Here is an 18109-nt window from a genome sequence, read left to right on the forward strand (position 1 = left end):
GTGCACACAGCAACGGGCCCTTCGTTGTTACCATACCACCATGAGGGCTACATCTCAACTGAGGTGACGGATTCCCCTCATTCACGTTGTCTTCTGCTGGCCAGTGAAACCAGCCAGCTGATCACCTCCAGCAGCCTGGGAGGGACTGATGGACCAGCAACCAATGCACAAAACAGTGGCTCTTGCTACTCAAGGCAAAACCCGCGTGTGCTTGGAGAGGCTTATTTGGGGGAGGTTCTTCTCTTCCTGGACGGATGTGAGGGGATCTCTCGCCCAGATGTTCTTTCCAAATGCTGCAGCTGCTCCTGTCGGATGATGAACAGGTTTGGCTGGATCAGCCATGTAATTGGCAGGAAAATAGCCAGCTATGAAAGGGGGTAAGCCATCAGCCACCTCCATTAGAAGCAGGCCAGGGACCGATGGAGGAACCTGAAGGAAGCATCCTATTTACGATTTTCAGAGGTGCAGCTCCTATTGTCCATAACACTCTGCCCAAAGTCAGACTATGTGTCACCTGAGTATAGGGGACCTGTCTTCATCAGGTCACCCAGGACCATTCATCTGAATTCACTAAAGGCGTGAATTTGAAGCGGCTTTGTTAAACTGCATTAAAACCCTGTGCGGACAGTGGGCATGAGAATTAAAGTAGCTTTAATTCAGTTCTAACTAAGAAGTGTTATCCTTGTTCCCCCATTTTCTCAACCCTGGGCCAAAGCAGTTCTACAGCACTAATAATAGGCCCCTTGGAAGTCCCCAAGGCAGCTGGCTCTGCAAGGTTTGTAGTGCAGTCTATTTTTGGTTTCCCTTTCAGCTATGTCGTAGCCCCAGGAGGCAGGTCGTGTTCATCCCCTTTTACAAGGTGATTAAACGCTGCCTCTGTAACGCATCTCATTCCAGGATACAAATTATGTACAACACACGCAGTGGGATCTAATGAGAACCCAACACTGTCAGGTGCCAGCAGCGACTTTGCTGTCAGGTTTTACTTGTTAGGCCACTCCCGCTCTGTGACAGAGACGCCACCACACACGTGCCAGTGGAGTCCTGCTGGCTTAGTTCAGCCTATGAAACCTGCATCTAATGCTGCAGACGGTGGTAACTGTGGTCTTCTGTGTGCATTTCCAATGCCTTGTGCAAACATTCTCCGCCCTTGCACCGCAGGGCTAGGAACGACAGTAAAACTCCCCCATCCTGTGGTCCCCATACTGCTTGCCCACTGAACAATGAGGGCACATTTGGATAGGAGCCAGTCAGGAAGAAACTCAGGTGCTTCCTGAAGAGCTATCAGCTCCCCAGGGAGCAAGGCAGTGAGGGGAGAGAAGAGAAGGGCAGGACAAGGCTGCCACCAAAGCGCCCCTGAGACAGGACTAGGAGTAGTGGGTGGGCCTGAGTCCCTCCCTTCCTTCCTCGTACTGCACCTAGCCGCACACGGGGGTGGCCCGAAGGGACTGTAGTTGGCCCTGGCGTGAGGGGCTAGACCAGGTCCCCAGTTGCAGGTGCCCCCGATTGAACGAGGACTGCCGAAGGGGAAAGGGACTATCGGAGTGAGCTCTGCCGGAGGGCAGTATCCTGGAGAGGAGGCCGCAGGCTATGCGGGTCCGGAGAGTCGAGCCTGTGAAGGGAGTGACGGCGGACAACACACCAGCCAGAAGGAGGCGCCCTGCTGAGGAGAACCAGCTACTTTGCAGATTAACCAGCAGGAGGCACCATAGTGGCGAGCCGGCCCTGCTAGAGTCCAGTAGCGAAGCAATTTTCATCAGATGTCTCATGAGTGTTAGCAACCTTGGGAGCATTAATACAGCCAGGCACCCAGCAGTCCAGCCCAGCGTGTTCACCCCCATCATCCAGCGCTGCTCTGAGCCAAGGGTAGATGAGCGGCCCTGACACATGGTCCTGCCCCTTTTGCTACTACTGATAGAGCCGCACTGATGGGAGCAAGTGGGGGCAACAGGGAGCACCGTTCCCAAGCTACTACGTGTTATTCAACAGAGTTAGTGCCAGAACTTTGGCTGCATTATTGATATACAGGTACGTGATTTGCTGATTCACGGTCCCAGGAGCTCAGCTGAGCCACCAGGAGGAAGGCAGATGGTCACTGGCCTCTCGCATGCTCTAGTATGAATTCTCTCCAAAAAAACGCTCTGCACTTGCTTACAAAGGCTTCCCCGTGCATTCGGAATAGGTTAGCCAGAGCTCCAAGGAAGGAGGCGGTGCTCTGGCACACATGCAGCTGTCTGTTGGCAACCCTCTGCCCGGGAAGGGGGAGCTAGTGCTCGCTTGCATCAAGCCCATCCAGTTGTCATGGCAACAGGGATTTTTAAAAGCCATTAGTGGCAGGTTCATCTGCATCACTTTGCGAGACAGGATCTCCAAGAGCCCTCTCTGCACGGGAAGTGCTGCTCCCGCACACAGACGAGCAAGTCCAAATTCTGCTGTTTGTGGGCTGGTGGCTGCTCAGAGGGGCTCTGGGTGAATCCTCGAGCTGAAAGAAACCTCATAGGGTTATCAAGTCCAGTCCTCTCCATTCATGGCAGGATCAAGCATTATCTAGACCATCCCCAACTGGTGTTTATCTACCCTGCTCTTTCAAATCTCCAGTGATGGAGATTCCACAACCTCCCTTGGCAATTTATTCCAGTGTTTAAACAGTCTGACAGGTAGGAAGTTGTTCCTAATGTCCACCCTAAACCTCCCTTGCTGCAAGTTAAACCCCTTGCTCCTTAACCTATCATCAGGAGTTAAAGAAAATAAGTTTTCTCCCTTTTAGGTAACTGAAAGCTGCCACCATGTCTGTCCCCTCTCAGCCTTCCCTTTTCCAGACGAAACAAACCAAGTTCTTTCACTCTTCCATCACAGCTCGTTCTCTAGACCCTTCATCATTTTTGTTGCTCTTCTGTGGACCGTCTCCAGTTTTTCCATATTCTTCCTAAAATGTGCTGCCCAGAACTGCACACAACACTCCAGCTGATGCCTAATCAGCACAGAGCAGAGTACAAGAATTATTTCTCATGTTTTCTTTACAACACTCCTATTAATACTTCCCAGAGTATTAAGTATTGGCTTTTTTTTTTAAACAGTATCACACAGTTGACTCATATTTAGCTTGTACTCCACTATGACCCCCCCATATCCCTTTCCACAGTGCTCCTTCCTAGGTATTCATTTTCCTTTTTACATGTGTGCAACAGATTGTGCCTTCCTAAGTGGAGTACTTTGCATTTGTCCTTATTGAATTTCATACTATTTACCTCAGACCATTTCTCCAGTTTGTCTAGATCATTTGACTTTTGATCTTATCCTCCAAAGCACTTGAACTCCCCCGCAGCTTGGTATCATCTACAAACTTTCTAAGTGTACACGCAATACCATTATCTAAATCGTTGGCGAAGATATTGAACAGAACTGCTCCCAAAACTGATCCCTGCAGAATCCCGCTCGTTATCCCCTGCAAAACATTATCAACTACTCTCTGGGAGTGGTTATCCAACCAGTTATGCACCCATCTTATAGTCTCCATCTAGGTTGTATTCCCTTAGTTTATTAATGAGAAGATCATGTGAGACTACCAAATGCCTTACTGACATCTAAATATACAACTCCTACTGCTTTCCCCTTACTCACAAGGTTTGCCGCTGGCTCCAAAGTTTGTGGGCTGCAGCCAAGGAAGGGGTGGAAAGGTGGCAGAGTTTCAATCAGTTTGTCCCGCTCAGACAGGCATTAATGGAACATCTATCCAGAGCTCACCCAGCCCTAGTGAGATCAGACCAGAGGGCAGGGGCCCCCACAGCCCAGCACACCACGGCTCAATGTGGAAGGTGAAGCTACCCAGCTCCCTTCCCCGGATAGTCTCAGAGCCAATTTACAGCAGCAAGTGAAGGGCCAGCTGTACCCAACACAAGACAACCAAAGGCATCTCTGTTAACTCTGAGCAGCGCTCCCCCAGGTGGCGGGAGCCACAGCTATGAGGCAGCATGAAGAACCACTGAAGCTCCCGGGAATCATTGATGAACCCCGTTATTTTGGAGCCAGGCCGTTGGCACTTCTCTTCCTGCCCGGTATGAGAGACAGGGAAGTCTCATATTCAGGCAGCGCAGCGAGAGCAGGGGGCTGCCAGCCTTGCTGGGCCCTTGGGCAAGGTGTGGGCAACTCCCTGCTCCCAAAAGGGGTGGGGCCTCAGGCAGAAGGGGTGGGGCTGGAGGCCGTCCAGAGCATGAACCTTTGCCCCCTGGCCTGGGTCAGCAGCCCAGGAGAGAGCAGGGCCCCAGCTGCTTAACATCCACCAGCCTGGGTGGTGCATGGGAGCTTGAGGAGAGGGGAGGATTTGAACGCATTACCCTGCAGGGAAGCAGAGCTCTGAGGGTAAAACACTCCCAGGCAGGTGGGTTTCTCAGTGGTCTGACGAGTCGCCCAGTCTCTCTGCTACCCATGTGTGGTGCAATGCCAGCCACTCCCCAGACTGAGCAGCCGGCCTCCCCGTTGGGACTGGCAGACGTTTCCAAGCAGCACATGCTGCACGCTGGGGAGGAGCAGCCGCGTATGTCAGATTCACTTCCACTGGGGTCACAGGTACGGAGCTGCTCGGGCCTCTGGCCCCACTCTGGTCTCAGCACGCACCCCCTCAGGAGATAGACCAGGTGCTTCCACCTGTCTCAGGGTGAGCACTCTCAGCCTGGCCCTGGCTATAGCACCCCATGTGGGCCAAGCCCTTACTGCCCGGCAGGTCCAAAGGGGTCAGGCATGTCCCATTTCTCCCTTCAGTCTGTGACTGGGCATACAGAGCAACCCACAGCCTTTGCAAAACAACAGTCCAGTTTATTTAGCAGCAGGAATACAGCTTTTGAGAAAAAAGCATTTCAAAACAACAGCCTATACACAGGTCTCCTTTGCCACTGTCCGACTGTCCCCTGCTGCTACCCTGCGGAGACCTGGCTTCTGCAGGCACCCACCCCAGGAGGCTCCTGGCTTGTGCCATCTTTTGCTCACCCTCTTGCTGACAGAGCGTCCTTTTGAAACCTCAGTTCTGTGTTCTCCTCGGGGCCTTTGGCCTTTCCTAAGCAAACCAGGGTTCTGCCTCAGGCCTTCAAAAATCAAAGCTAACAGTTCTGGCACTGACCAAGTCTCTTCCTTTTTAGCCTGCACAAAGCTGTCCCTCAGCAAGGCTTAAGCTTTTGCTGATAGGTGGCTATCTTGAGTCATTTGTTTCATTCCTGTGTGTACCCAGACAGCCTCAGATTGAGTTAAGTCAATATAGCCCCACAGTAAACACCATCTCAATAAGCAGGGTGACACAGTAGTGCTAAATTATTGCAAGGCAGCTCCAGAGCTATCCTAGCTGGCTTCTCTTAAAGGCACCACCACCCAGACAAGAGGGGCTTCATCCCAAGCTGATCAGGGAGTGATGGGGGAAGATGAAAAACAGCCCAGTGGAGATGGAAAAGGAGCAGTGGCAAGATGGGTCAAGGATTTCTTTAGCTCTTGAAGAAGCCAAGGAGCCACTTTCGTGCAATGGTAACATTCTGTGGCACAACTCGCTCTCATCTATTTAGTTATCCAGCAGCAAAACTGCATAAGGTTCTAAATGAGAAGACAATGACTTCAACTCGAAAATTATGGCTGAAATAATCTAACGTTTCCCTTATAGTGAAATACCTCACTCCTCTCTGCAGAGGCCACAGGATTAAATCTCCCAGAACGTCACTGAAGGTCCCCCTGTTCTTGTGCATGAATCCAGGCCAATCCACCGCCACCCCCACACTAAATGCCAAGCACCCAGCAGACAGGGAACAAGCACATGTCCCATCCACATGTGCTGGTTCTCAGGTGCTCAACCTTTTTGCCTTCCTCAGCCAACACAAAGGGGACGATAACAAGCCGAGGATCTGGCAGGCTGCCAGAGCCCCTGCCAACCCCCTCACAGGGGTTCTCTTCCATGGCTAGAGAGAGCTGGGCCTTTGGGACAGCAGCCCTGAACCTTTTCTAGTTTACAGCAGGGACCAAACCAGCCCCCAAATGAAGATGCTACAGAGAGGACAAAGCTGCTCCTGCCTTTCCCTGTCCTAAACCAACCTCAGGCTGGGCAGACCCCAGCACCAAGCCCTATGACATCTCCTGGAGTGCAATCTCATCCCACTACAGCTCTGGGAAGGCCATACTGGAAAACCTCAGAATCTGAGGACCATCACCTCCTGAAGTGTCTGCAAGTTCCCAGAGTGGGAGAGAAACTCAGCAGGGGGAGAACCGCAGGTGCTTAGCAGCAGCAAAGTTCTAGTGGATGAATCTCCTGACTTTATGGTGCAGCTGGCATAAAGTGGCCCAGAGCACCACGGTTAAACCAGCAACCTATGCACACATAGGCTCCGCAGCTCCTCCCTGGGACTCTGTCCCCATTCTCCACTGCTCTGGCACCTTGTGGAGATATTTCTAGAGCTGGGTGACCTTTTTCAACTGAAACCTTTTTTCAGTGACAAATGCAGTTCTGGTGACACTGAAACAATCTGTGAATTTGTGTCAGTTTTGCTGACGTACTCATGTCACAAGGGGGAGGGGGGAGAATCAAAACATTTTGCTCTGACCTTTCCTAAGCAGAACATTTCAACTTTTCAGTTCAAGGCAACTTTTGATTTTGAAATCTCCTCTCTTTTCATCTTTAAAGACCCAAGCCTTTAAAAACGCTCCAAATCCAAACCAAAAACTTGAAGTTCAACCCACGGCAGGCATTTTTCCTGACTTTCCATCTCCCCAAAAATAGCAAAACATGTCAGGTTCAGTCCAACCAAAAATGATTTTTTCCCTCCCGCTTTTTCAAAGTGCTAACAAACCAAATAATGCATTATTTCGCCCAGCTCTGGCCATTTCCAACTGTGCCAAGCCAAGTGGGCATGAAAAGCTTCGTAATCAATATGGCAGCATTGTGCACACACTAGGGAAATAACTGCTCAGGGGTTCTTCGTCAGGCCCCCTGCTTAACATTTTCCACTGGGAAGAAGCAGGTGGAATTGCTGCCAGTTTCCAGGAAGCTGGCTTTCTTTCTGGGACAGAGAAAGGTGTGTAACACACATCTGCAGAGGGGAGATAAGGAAATCAGGCTGCTCTAACACCTGGGATCTTATTAAAGGAGGGCTGGCTGGGGAGATCTTATCTCGGAGCTGAAATATCAGCAACTTTATCCTTGACTGTAACTTGAACCAAAACAAATTAAACAGCACACGAGATTGGTGCAGACTCTTCACACAACACCAGGAGGGTGGGAAGTGGGGCGGGGGGGTTGGAAGAGGTGTAGAAGAGTGTTGATTGACACCTCCTTGGGGAGAAGGCCTTCTCATGAAACCTGGTAGGATGGGGCAATGCATCTACGCAGGTGCAGTGTGCAGTTGTGGTTGTCAGAAGTTACACAAGAGACAGTTGAGATCATCTGACTTGCCAGAATTGTTGCTCAGGGATCTGTGCAGTGTTGACTTGCTACAGCACCAGGCCAAGATGATGCCAGGATGGGAGGGAGTGGGCACGCACTGATGGGCCTCTGGAAATGGATGTTGACTGGGCAGCTTGAACTTGGCTGCCCTTCCTGGTCACTTCCTTCCAAGGAGCAGCTGGAAGATCACATTGCTCTGAATTTGGACGGTGAGCCACTCACAGGCTATATCTGCACGAGCACCTCCCTTTCAAAAGGGGGATGCTAATGAGACACTTCAGGGTAATGCTAATGAGGTGCTGCAATGAATATGAAGCGCTTCATTAACATAACGGCAGCCGCAGCACTTCAAAAGAGCCGCTTTCGATCGTGCGCAGCTCGTTTACATGGGGTCCTTTCCAAAATCCCCTTTTTGGTTATAGGAATAAGGGGATTTCGAAGTCTGTGGGGTCCTTTTGAAAAGGACCCCGTGTAGACGAGCCATGCGTGATTGCAAGAGGCACCTTTGAAGTGCCCCGGCTGCCATTATGCTAATGAGGTGCTGTGTATTCATTGTAGCACCTCATTAGCATATCCTGAAGTGTCTCGTTAGCATCCCCCTTTTGAAAGCGGGGTGCTAGTGTAGACGCAGCCAGGGTGGCACTTGGTCCTCCTCTGACTGGGCTACGCTTAGACACCAATGAGTCTGCACAGCTTTCAATAACACAGAAAGGTTTTTTAGCTCTGCTTGTAAAAATTCGGGGCTGGAGGTTTTAGATTCCAGGTTCAATTCCTGCCACCACCAACCCCCCCGCCCCAGCGTATTACGATGACAGCAAGGAGACCGGGGTCATCGTTAGCACCACCATATCAACCAACAACTCCAGCAGCACTGCAGAGTGGGACCCTGTGTCCTACCACCCCACAGTTGGGCTACCGTGGCTGCTGCCACCAGTATGAAGAGCTGGAGATCTGCCATTGTACCTTCTTCCTGCTGGCCCTGAGACACAACAACAACAGCCCAGATAGCATTGTCTCCATGACGAGCCAGGACAGATTTAAACTTGCAGCTCTTCCCCTGTCAGACTGCAGAAGGAGCTCCCGGAGGAAGAGCCAAGTTCAGGAAGCTAGGAGTAGATAGAGAGAATATAGCTGTGCTCTTCTGTTAGTCTGATCGCCTGCATAATTTGGATGAATTTCCAACCTGTACTGTTTCCCTTGGCTTAGAATCATAGAACCTTAGAACTGGAAGGGACCTCAAGAGGTCATCAAGTCCAGACCCCTGCCCTCACAGCAGAATCAAGCCTCATCTAGACCATCCCTGATAGGCATCATCTAACCAGCTCTTAAATATCTCCAGTGATATTCAGACGAACAGTGACGGAGATTCCACAACCCTGCAAGGCAATTTATTCCGGTGTTTAACCACCCTGACCGGAAGCTTTTCCTAATGTCCAACCTAAACCTCCCTTGCTGCAGTTTAAGCCCATTGTTCCTTGTTTTATCCTCAGAGGTCAAGGAGAACAATTTTTGTCTCTCTTGCTGGTAACCCTGTTTTACGTACTTGAAGACCACTATCATGTCCTCTCTAAGTCTTCCTTCCAGCTAGGGAATGAATGAACCATCAATGGCATCATGTGACTGGGACAGCATCTTTCTCCATCACTCACACCAGCACTTGGGGACTCTTCCAGCTTGTTCCGTCCCTCCACATGGCAGGTCTAAAGAGCTTTGGTATCCTCTCCGTTTATGTCCAGGACAGACACTGAACCTTTCTAATATGCAGGAGCCAGCATCCTCCCAGACAACAGACCCTGTTTGCCTTTACATGCAAGTCTTGGTGCATTCAGGCACCATGGCTTGTGCATGGTTCCAGAGCCAGCAGTGAGACAACCATGCTCCCACAGCCAAACTGTGCTGGATGCCTGGGACCTCTGATGTTTGCTCCTATGTTTGCAGTAGATGACGTGAGTCATTAGCTACTCCCACCTCAGCCGAGCAGGGCTGTGCAGCATGGCAGCTCTTGCCTCAGGGGCAGTCCAGCAGGTGGATGGATGAAAACCAAACGCTTGAATCCAAATGGAGGCAGTCACTACTTTCCAAATCAGTAAATCCCATATGGCGAAGCTTTTCTCCCAAGACAGCTGGACCCAGCAGCTGCGTTAGCAGCACTGACTAGCGAAAAATGTAACTCAAGCATTGGAACAATTCTAGCACGCGCCTTGGGAGCAGGTTTCCATCTGCAGAGGTGTTGGCCCACTGGGCTAGTGTTGGTGGTTTGTTTCTTTGGCTTCCAGTCCAAGTCATCTGCTGCTTGTTTCTCTTCACAAACACCAACAGTGCTTTCTGCAGAGTGGCGCCAGCAGAGCAGAATCAGAAACATCATTTCTGTTGGAGCGGCATCTGCCAGAGCCACCCCAGCTCCGTATACAGAGTCTCCTTACATGCCACAAGTTTTCTTTCTCCACAGCAGGGAAGTTAGAGTGAGTTCATTTCATACAAGAGGGTAACAATTAAGGAGCTTCACAATGTGACCAGATACTGACTGCCTGTTCTTCTGTAAACAAAGAGGTCACTGTCTATCCACATAGAATTAATATGGCGCTTATCACCATAATGTCTGCACACCTCTTGTATTAATGAATTACTCCTCTTAACATGCCCATGAACTAGAGAAGAGTTGTTACCCAATGATATAGAAGAGGGAAATTGACAGAGAGAGATTAAGGGTCTCTGCAAAGGCATTTGAGACAGGCAATGCAGAGCCTAACCACAAGGCCATCTTGCCCACTGCAGATCGTTAAGTTGGAAGGTAGGTGATGTAACTGCTGAAGTTTGCAAGTTAGAACATGAGGTTGAGTAAGCTGGCTGCTCACTGATCAGAACAATATGCACTTGAGTCACATAAGGGGGTAGACATTTGTACCTCCTACCTAACCATGAACATAAAAAGAGCGCTTCTGACAATCCCTTGTTTCTCACGCACTGACTATCCCCGTGCACTGGCAGGGGGAGTTAAACGTGCCTTTTCCTACAAGCAAGCAGCTCCAGCATGTCAAAGGATAATCTTCCAAGACTAACATTCACTTTTCAGAGTGAAGTTTTGCCACTATGGAATAAATCAGTTTAAAAAGTAGAAGATGCTATGGGAGAATGAAGTTATTTCCTCTAAAGTAGATCTCCAGGAGGTCTGGGAAGAGGTTCAGTAGGACAACATTTACAATGTAGCAGGAGAGAAGGTGTAGCAACCTGCATCAAACACAGACTGCAGGAGGGAAGAGTTGAGAGAGGACACCAGGAAGTTAGTCTGTGTGCACATGGCTGGAATGCTGGCTGCAACTGCTTTACTTCTGCAGGTAGTTCACTTAATAAAGAGCCAATCGATTTTCACAAGCCCGGAGTCCTCTCCTGTTATTTTCTTGCATATGATACATGAAACACACATCACGGAGAAAGTCCAGCTCATACAAGGATAGTGGAAAGCCAGAGAGAAATGCACAGGAAATGCAGGGTTGCTTAGAGGGGCAGCCTTTAAAACAGAGCATCATTATGACTTTTTGGGGCTATTCCCTGCAGCCGTGGAGATGAAGCTCTCTCTAGGTGCAAGGAGCATAACAGCAGAACTGGTGCTGGCAGAGGATCTGTCATTACCTTGGATGCAGTTCCTCCAATGGGCACTCACCATCTTCGTACTTGACACACTGCTCCTCTCTCTCAACTCTGTGCCTAGTGACAAGTTGATTGCAGTGAAGGGTTCCAAAGCAGGAGTCCGTGATGCTGACAGGACCCCCTGGCCTGTCTCTAGATTTTCAACCTGTGTGGTCTCTAGAGGCTCTAGATAAAATAAGCCTAACGGGATCAAGGGGCATGACATCCAGCTAGCAGCAGATCACAGGACTCCATCAGCTCCCAGCACCAACGAATAGGTCCTAGGAGGAACAAAGAAGCTGCTCTCAGTTGCAATGGCCTCGCTGTCTGCAGTTTTAGCACCCAGTGTTTTCGAGAGAAAAGCAACTCTGCAGAAGTACACTAGGGAGATGTACTTCAGAAGACAGACTGGAAGGACTGGGATGGGTGGATACAGACAAGGGGAACCATGGCAAACCACGGGATAATCCAGAGAACATGGATCAGGAGCTTCGGTTCTCCCTGACCCTGCACAAGGGCAAGGGGACCTTCAGTGATAATGAAAGGGTGGCAAATTCTAAACAGATAAAAAGAGACCCTTTTGTGTACAGCACATAATTCAACTGTGGATGTTGCTAAGACCAATAATTTAGGAAGATTGAAAAAGAAATTGGACGTGCAGGATAACAAGAGATAAGTGCTAACACTCTTTGGCTGTGTCTACACAAGAGGCTTTCCCTGGCAAAACTGGGCTTTTGTTGCGAAAAACCACAGAGTATCTACACCCAAAATGCGTTTTGTCGACAGTTTGTCTACAAAACCCGGCACACCCGCCGGCAGCGTTATACCCCTCCACATTTAGGTATAACGCCTCTCTCAACAGTGTTCTGTTGAAAAAACAGCTGTGTGGACACTTTGGGGTCCTTTTGTCAACAGACAGGGCTTCCACTCCACCAGGCAGCCCTGTTTGCAGAGCTTCTGGTCAGCCATTCTGTCAAGAGAGGGTCGGGCAATCTGGCTGCTCTCTGTCGACAGAGCAGATTGCTCTTTCGATCAGCTTTTGTGTGTAGATGCAATCTGTTGACAGAAGTTTTGCCGGGAAATCCCTTTTGACAGTGACTTCTGTCAAGAGAGGCTTCTCATGTAGATGTAGCCTTTGGGAATAGCTACCAAACCTCATGCTTCAGGACTTAAAACAGTCTCTGGCTGTTGTGGATTAGGATTCTCCCACGTGTTTACTAAGGGGTTCTTGTACGTTAGTCTGAAGTACCCAGTACTTGCCACTTTCAGAGACAGGTCACTGGGCCGGAGGGACTTGGGGCTGATCCAGTCTGGTGATTGTTAGGTGGTAACTGGGCAGGTGGCACGAAGGCATCACAGAGCAAGGAGCAAAGTGCTCAGAATCGGGGCCATCTGCACAGTGCTGCATGGGGATGGTGGGGGGGGCATTGTTTCTAGCAGATCAGGGGCTGGGTGACAGGAAAGGCCTGAGGCGCTCTGCCTGGCACGTCTCAGGCTCCCTCACCACTGCTGCTGCTGAAATTAAATGCCTATAGTGACATTGCTGTTGGGTAGACGCCACGTCAGCCCCCATTCCACAAGTAGCAAACTGAGTTGACCCTGCCAGAAGCAGGGACTGTCAGTAAGGAAAGAGGCAACTAAACAGGTCAGCTATTTCTGAGCTCTCCCGTAAGCCCCTGCTAGAGAAGTCTGTTTCTAGCACACGTAGCATGGCCCCAAAATAGCGTGGGCTAGGCTCTTTGGAGCAGCACACCATATGCTGCGAACAGACGCCTGGCACCAGGGGCACGTGGAGAGGAACATCAGGCAGCCAACACTCAGCAAGCTCGTAATCTGCTCAGGGAATCCTCAGCAATGAAGTTGGTAAGTGAAGCTGAACAGTTGCAGGTATTAAATAGCTGGAGGATTAAGACCAGCATGTAGGGGTCCCAGGGCTTGGAGGTGGCAATGCAACGGAAGGCGAAACACTGGAACAAGTACTGTTGAAGTATTCTCCAAGCAACAGAGATGTATTCCAAACAAAGCCAGATCAGTCACCTGGGTGTCTGCACCCACTCGGGGGGGAGAGCAGCATGTGGGTAAAGTAGCCAAGGTGCATTCATTAATCTCACTTACCACATCTGCATCCTGCAGAGTAAGGAAATTGCTGAGCACTGCTATTGTACATCTCTGTGACTATATAAATCCCCAGAGAGGAGAGATTAACAAGTATGAAATGGGGGTCTCCAGCAGAAGTTATGTCCTGCCCAACAGGAAAAAGGTATCAACCCCCGCGAGACAATTGAAAGGCACTATAAAAGACAAAAGATGTCGTTGGCTGTTCTGCCCCAGGGAGAGGAGTCTTGCAAGTGAATTCTTGCTAGCAACTGAACTGGCAGTTCAGAGCACACAGGCTGTTGGGGGCGGGAGATAAAAACCCTTAACAAGAAGGAAAGAGAGCTCTGTGCTGTTTGGATTCTGGGCCTACAAGATTTTCTAAGAGTAAGCATGGGATCCCAGCTTACCCCTAAAGGACATATAGAGCTTATTTTTTTCTGTTCTATTATCATCTTCTGAAACTTGCAGGTGGAACTCTTTTGCATTGATATGCATGTTTATCTGCTTTAACCTTGTAAATAATGCCTGATTTGTTTTCCTAGTAATATATCTGTAGACAATTAATTATAGGGTTGACTACAAGGACTGTCTTTGGTGTGCGATCTAGGGTGTACCTGACCAGGGGTAAGTGGCTGGTCCTTTGGGACTGAAAGTAACCTGAATAGTGCTGTGATGGCTGGTGTAAGGGACGATCTGTCTCAAAGGCAGGCTTGCTGGGTGGGATGGCAGATCTGATTACCCCAGGGGACAGTCTGTGACTTCACAGTAAAGCTGTTATGGAACTTCACTCTTGATATTTGGTGACACCTATGTTTAGAAGTCTCAGTCAATTTGGGGTTTGTGCCCTATTCTTAACAGTCTTCCCTGAGAGGGGAAGCCAAGCTCAAATCACTGCAGGACCACTCGACACCTGCTACTGGGATTCCTGCACCTTCCTCTGAAACACCTAGGACTGGTATCTGCTAGAAACAGGATCCTGGACAGGATGGTGACTGGTCTGATTGAGTTAAGAACCACCAGACTCGGAGTCAGGACAGCCTGGAGGAGAATTTACCAAGAAATTTTAATGAATTAAAGAAATCCGAGCTCAGGGCATGTCCGTTTCAGGTCACACTTCCCTACAAAATCATTCACAGATACAACCTGGGCCGACATTTATATGAGCTGCCTCTTCCCAGGTGAGAGTATATGGCCAAAATACTGCATGGAACCCAACCTCTCAGCAGGGGCAACTTCTGCCTTAGTAGTACAGTCAAGTTCACAGGCAAGCCCTAGATGGTCCTGTCTGCCTTGATCAGGCTAGGGTACAAGGTTAGGCTTGGCAGGGTTATGGGAGGAAATGGAGAGAAACTGGGTAACATGAAACGTATTTCCCTTTTCACTGCCGCCAAACTGGAGACACCATTCATGTCACTCACTTTGCAGTGAATGCAGAGCACACTGCCAGGTCCAGGGAACTAACTCAAGAGGGACCGGCTCCTTGGGAAGATTCAGCTGGCAGGTGTTTCTAGATCAGACTACGTGGCTCGGGTGGGGGTGGAACATTTAGTTACCAGCCCCTTTCACCAGCCCCTCCAGAGCCAGCCTCTCTTGGAGGATGGAAACAGCAAGTCTTGCTTAACTGAACTCTGTTGGTAAGGTGCCAGGTCTGTTTAAAGAGAAGGAAAAGCCTTTTCCCCTGCCCCGCAAAGTGGAGAATGAGGCCAGACCACTGTAGCAGGGAACCCAGTAAGAAGGATAAGGGTTAGGAACCAGCGCTCCCTGTGAGCTGAGCAGGTGGGCGGCCACCCAGGAGAGATTCAGGTGCTGCCCAAAGGATTAGCAAAGCTTCTTTCTACCGGGGGTGCACAGCCACACACGCTTTAGTGCACAGAACAATTTTTTTTCTGTTCATAGATGAAAAAATTTGAGGGAACGTTGGTTTGGTTCCATCCACCTCATTCAATCCGTGCTCCATCCCCTGTAGAATAGTTCCCTGGACATGGGAGCAAGTTAGTTCATTGACCTTGGGAAGACTTCCTGCCTGCAGAGGAATGCAATTGCCTACACACCCCTGCTCATCCCCCACCATTGGCCTTGGAGCTGAGCCCTTTGCACTCAGGTAATAACCATTTGATACAGGTTAAGGGCCAAGGCCTGGTCTCATGGGGATAAACCCCGAGTAACTCCCATCCAAGTCACACAGATACCCACAGCTTGCGCCAGGGCAGAACTTGACCCTGTGGCTGGTAAGGAAGTACTGAAGTTCAGAGACCTTTCTCTCTTCCCATGCTACGGCTGCACTGAGTGACAGGGGCGGTTCCCTCCTGACATGCCCACACTTGGGCTGGCATTCATCACGCATAAGGTGAGAAGGAACAGCAAAGTAGTCTCAGCCTCACAGGCAGCAGCAGCAGAGGTCTGACTAAGCCACGCTGGGAACAAACCTGAAAGAGGTGAGCCTCTGTGGCTGCTACCCAGCTAAGCTGCTCTTTATCCCTATGCTAGCTCCATGAGAGCAGGAGAACCACAGCCCTTGCTCACAGCCTCATCATTCAGCTCAGCAGAAACACTGTCAGGACAATATCCAAGGGAAAGAGTATTTTAAAACAAAGTCCTTCCCCTGAAGGGGCTGTAACCCAAGCCCTGTACATATGAACAAGAAGCGCCAATAAAAACCAGCTGGAGACCTACATTAAGCTACCTGGGACCCCAACGTCCAACGCCTACAACTCTGCTATAGACACACCCACTTCGCTGGAAGGATGCCAATTTACCCTGGCTGAAAAACTGGGTCAAAATCAATTGTTATTGGCCAAGCTGAGAGAACTGAAAACAAAACAGCAGCAGAGTGAAAGTAAATTCGATGTAGAACATTTTCAGTGTGAACAGCTGGACATGTTATCAGGGAGACAGGAATTTTAAGAACATCTTGTCTTTAACCTGAGAGAGGGCGAATGGGTTATCTGCAATCCAGGCAGCAAGATGACAAGTATTTTAGTTAGAGTTTTGTTTTGATTTTTTTTTGTTCCTGGGTAATTGTTCCAGCTGAGAAAAGAACCACACACTCTGAATCTAGAAGATTTTTCCTCAGAAATCCTTGCGATTCCCCTGCTCTAGTCAAGCAGGTTAGGAAAGGAAAAAACCTTCACTAAAATATTAGGAATGGTAGAGAAATGGCTCTCAAAATATATCAAAGATATATGAGCTGGGAGACAGCACCGCAGTGCCCTCTTCGGACCACATGCTCGCATCTGGGCCTGAGCGGTGTTACAAAACAGGCTGGTTTGGGGTGGGTGGGCTGAAAGAGAGACCGCTTTCTCCTGGAGAGAATTTAAGATTTGCTTATGTGTTAATAAATGTACTGGTCTCTAGTGGCAGGAAGTTACAATTTACTGCTACAGATGCCAGAAGAGCTTCTTCTCTGCTGTAGCAATTGCCAGGCAGGGTGCAACTCGGAGACCCTTCTGCTTGATGAGAGGCTGCTATCAATCAAAGAGTCATAGGACCGAAGTAGCCAACGAGCGACTGGATTACAAGATACTCTCCTATTTTTAAGCACCTCCATTCACCCCAGGGTTGCACACTTCTTGTTATTATGCTTATTATGACTGTAATTGATTGGCATTAGAAATGCTGGATAGTAAAACTAGTGGCTGAAAACATAGTTATATGAACATAAGCACGGCCCATGCCACCATTTATACTCCCAGATCAGCAATATTTCCTCCCCAGTGCCAGGGACAGCCCCCTACCCCTGGAGTTTCCTCCACAAAAGAGTGGCAGAATCAGGTCCCAGACCCTACTTCTGCTTTCTGGTGTGTCTTTGTCTCACCTTTGGAAATCCTTGGGGAGAACAGACCAGAATGAGGTCAGGGGTAGGAGCCTTCAGCTCCAAGCCCCTGAATTCACACGGCACTCCCTTGCTGCAGGTGGGAAGCCTTCCTGATAGTGACCTCTGAGATAGCGCTGTGTGCTACTACAGGTTGCACCTCTAATCCAGAACTCACTCATCCAGCAAACTCCACAATCTGGTATGATTTCAGTCAGCCGGACGACCACTTATCATAGGTGTGGCCAAGTTTCCCGTGGTCCTGTAAAGTTTGTTTACAGCCACCAGTCGTGGCTCTCAGTATTCTGTGCTGTTCAGTTGTAATTTACCCCAAAATGTCTTCTAAAAGTCTAGTAAGCAGTGGAAGTGTTGGTCATGTGCTAGAAAATACTGACCTGCCGTCGTCTGGCAAATTCTCTTGCCTGGCACTGGTCAGGTCCCGGGGGTGCCAGATGAGAGAGGTTCAACCTGTACAACAGACTGTAACCAGGCATTAACACTGTGTAGTCTCCAGCAGAAGTCAGCTAGGAGTCCCTTTCACATAGAGCAAGAGAGGCCAGTCAACACGCGAGGCTATCTAGCCTATGGAACTAGAAACCACATACCATTGCAGGGAGGTGTTAGCAGAGGCCCCTGAGGATAGGTGAGAAAAGAGCATCCTGCCCTGTTCTGAGTCAGGTTCATGGTCAGTGGTCCCTGGAAGCTGAGCACATGGCAGCCACCCAGGAGAGATTCAGGTGCTGGCCAGCTGATGAGCAGGACATTCACAGCCACCAGCATTTATTTCTACTGGTGGTGTACAGCTGTACATGCCTTGGTGCACATAACAAAATGCATCCCACACATGGATGGAAAAAAATTAGAGGGAATCCTGCTCCTGGTGTGTCAGCAGTCTCCCCCAAGAGGTAGAATGATAAGGTGAGGAAGGGCAGTGAAATCATGGGTATGTCTACACCAAACATCCACCAATCATTGGGACAATAAACACACACATTGTGGTTCCAGCCATCAGAGCCCAGCCAATTATTGCTGCCTGTGGCAAACTGAATATCACAGAGCAGAAAATATTTTTAAAGGCTTCCATGCTCCCATTAATGCATTCTTTCTAAAAGCCAGCTCAGTGAAAGAGAGAAAGGGATGGGGGAAGGAAAGGTCTTTTAGAA

This window comes from Carettochelys insculpta, chromosome 18, assembly GCF_033958435.1.
Source record: "Carettochelys insculpta isolate YL-2023 chromosome 18, ASM3395843v1, whole genome shotgun sequence".
NCBI lineage: Eukaryota > Metazoa > Chordata > Testudines > Carettochelyidae > Carettochelys > Carettochelys insculpta.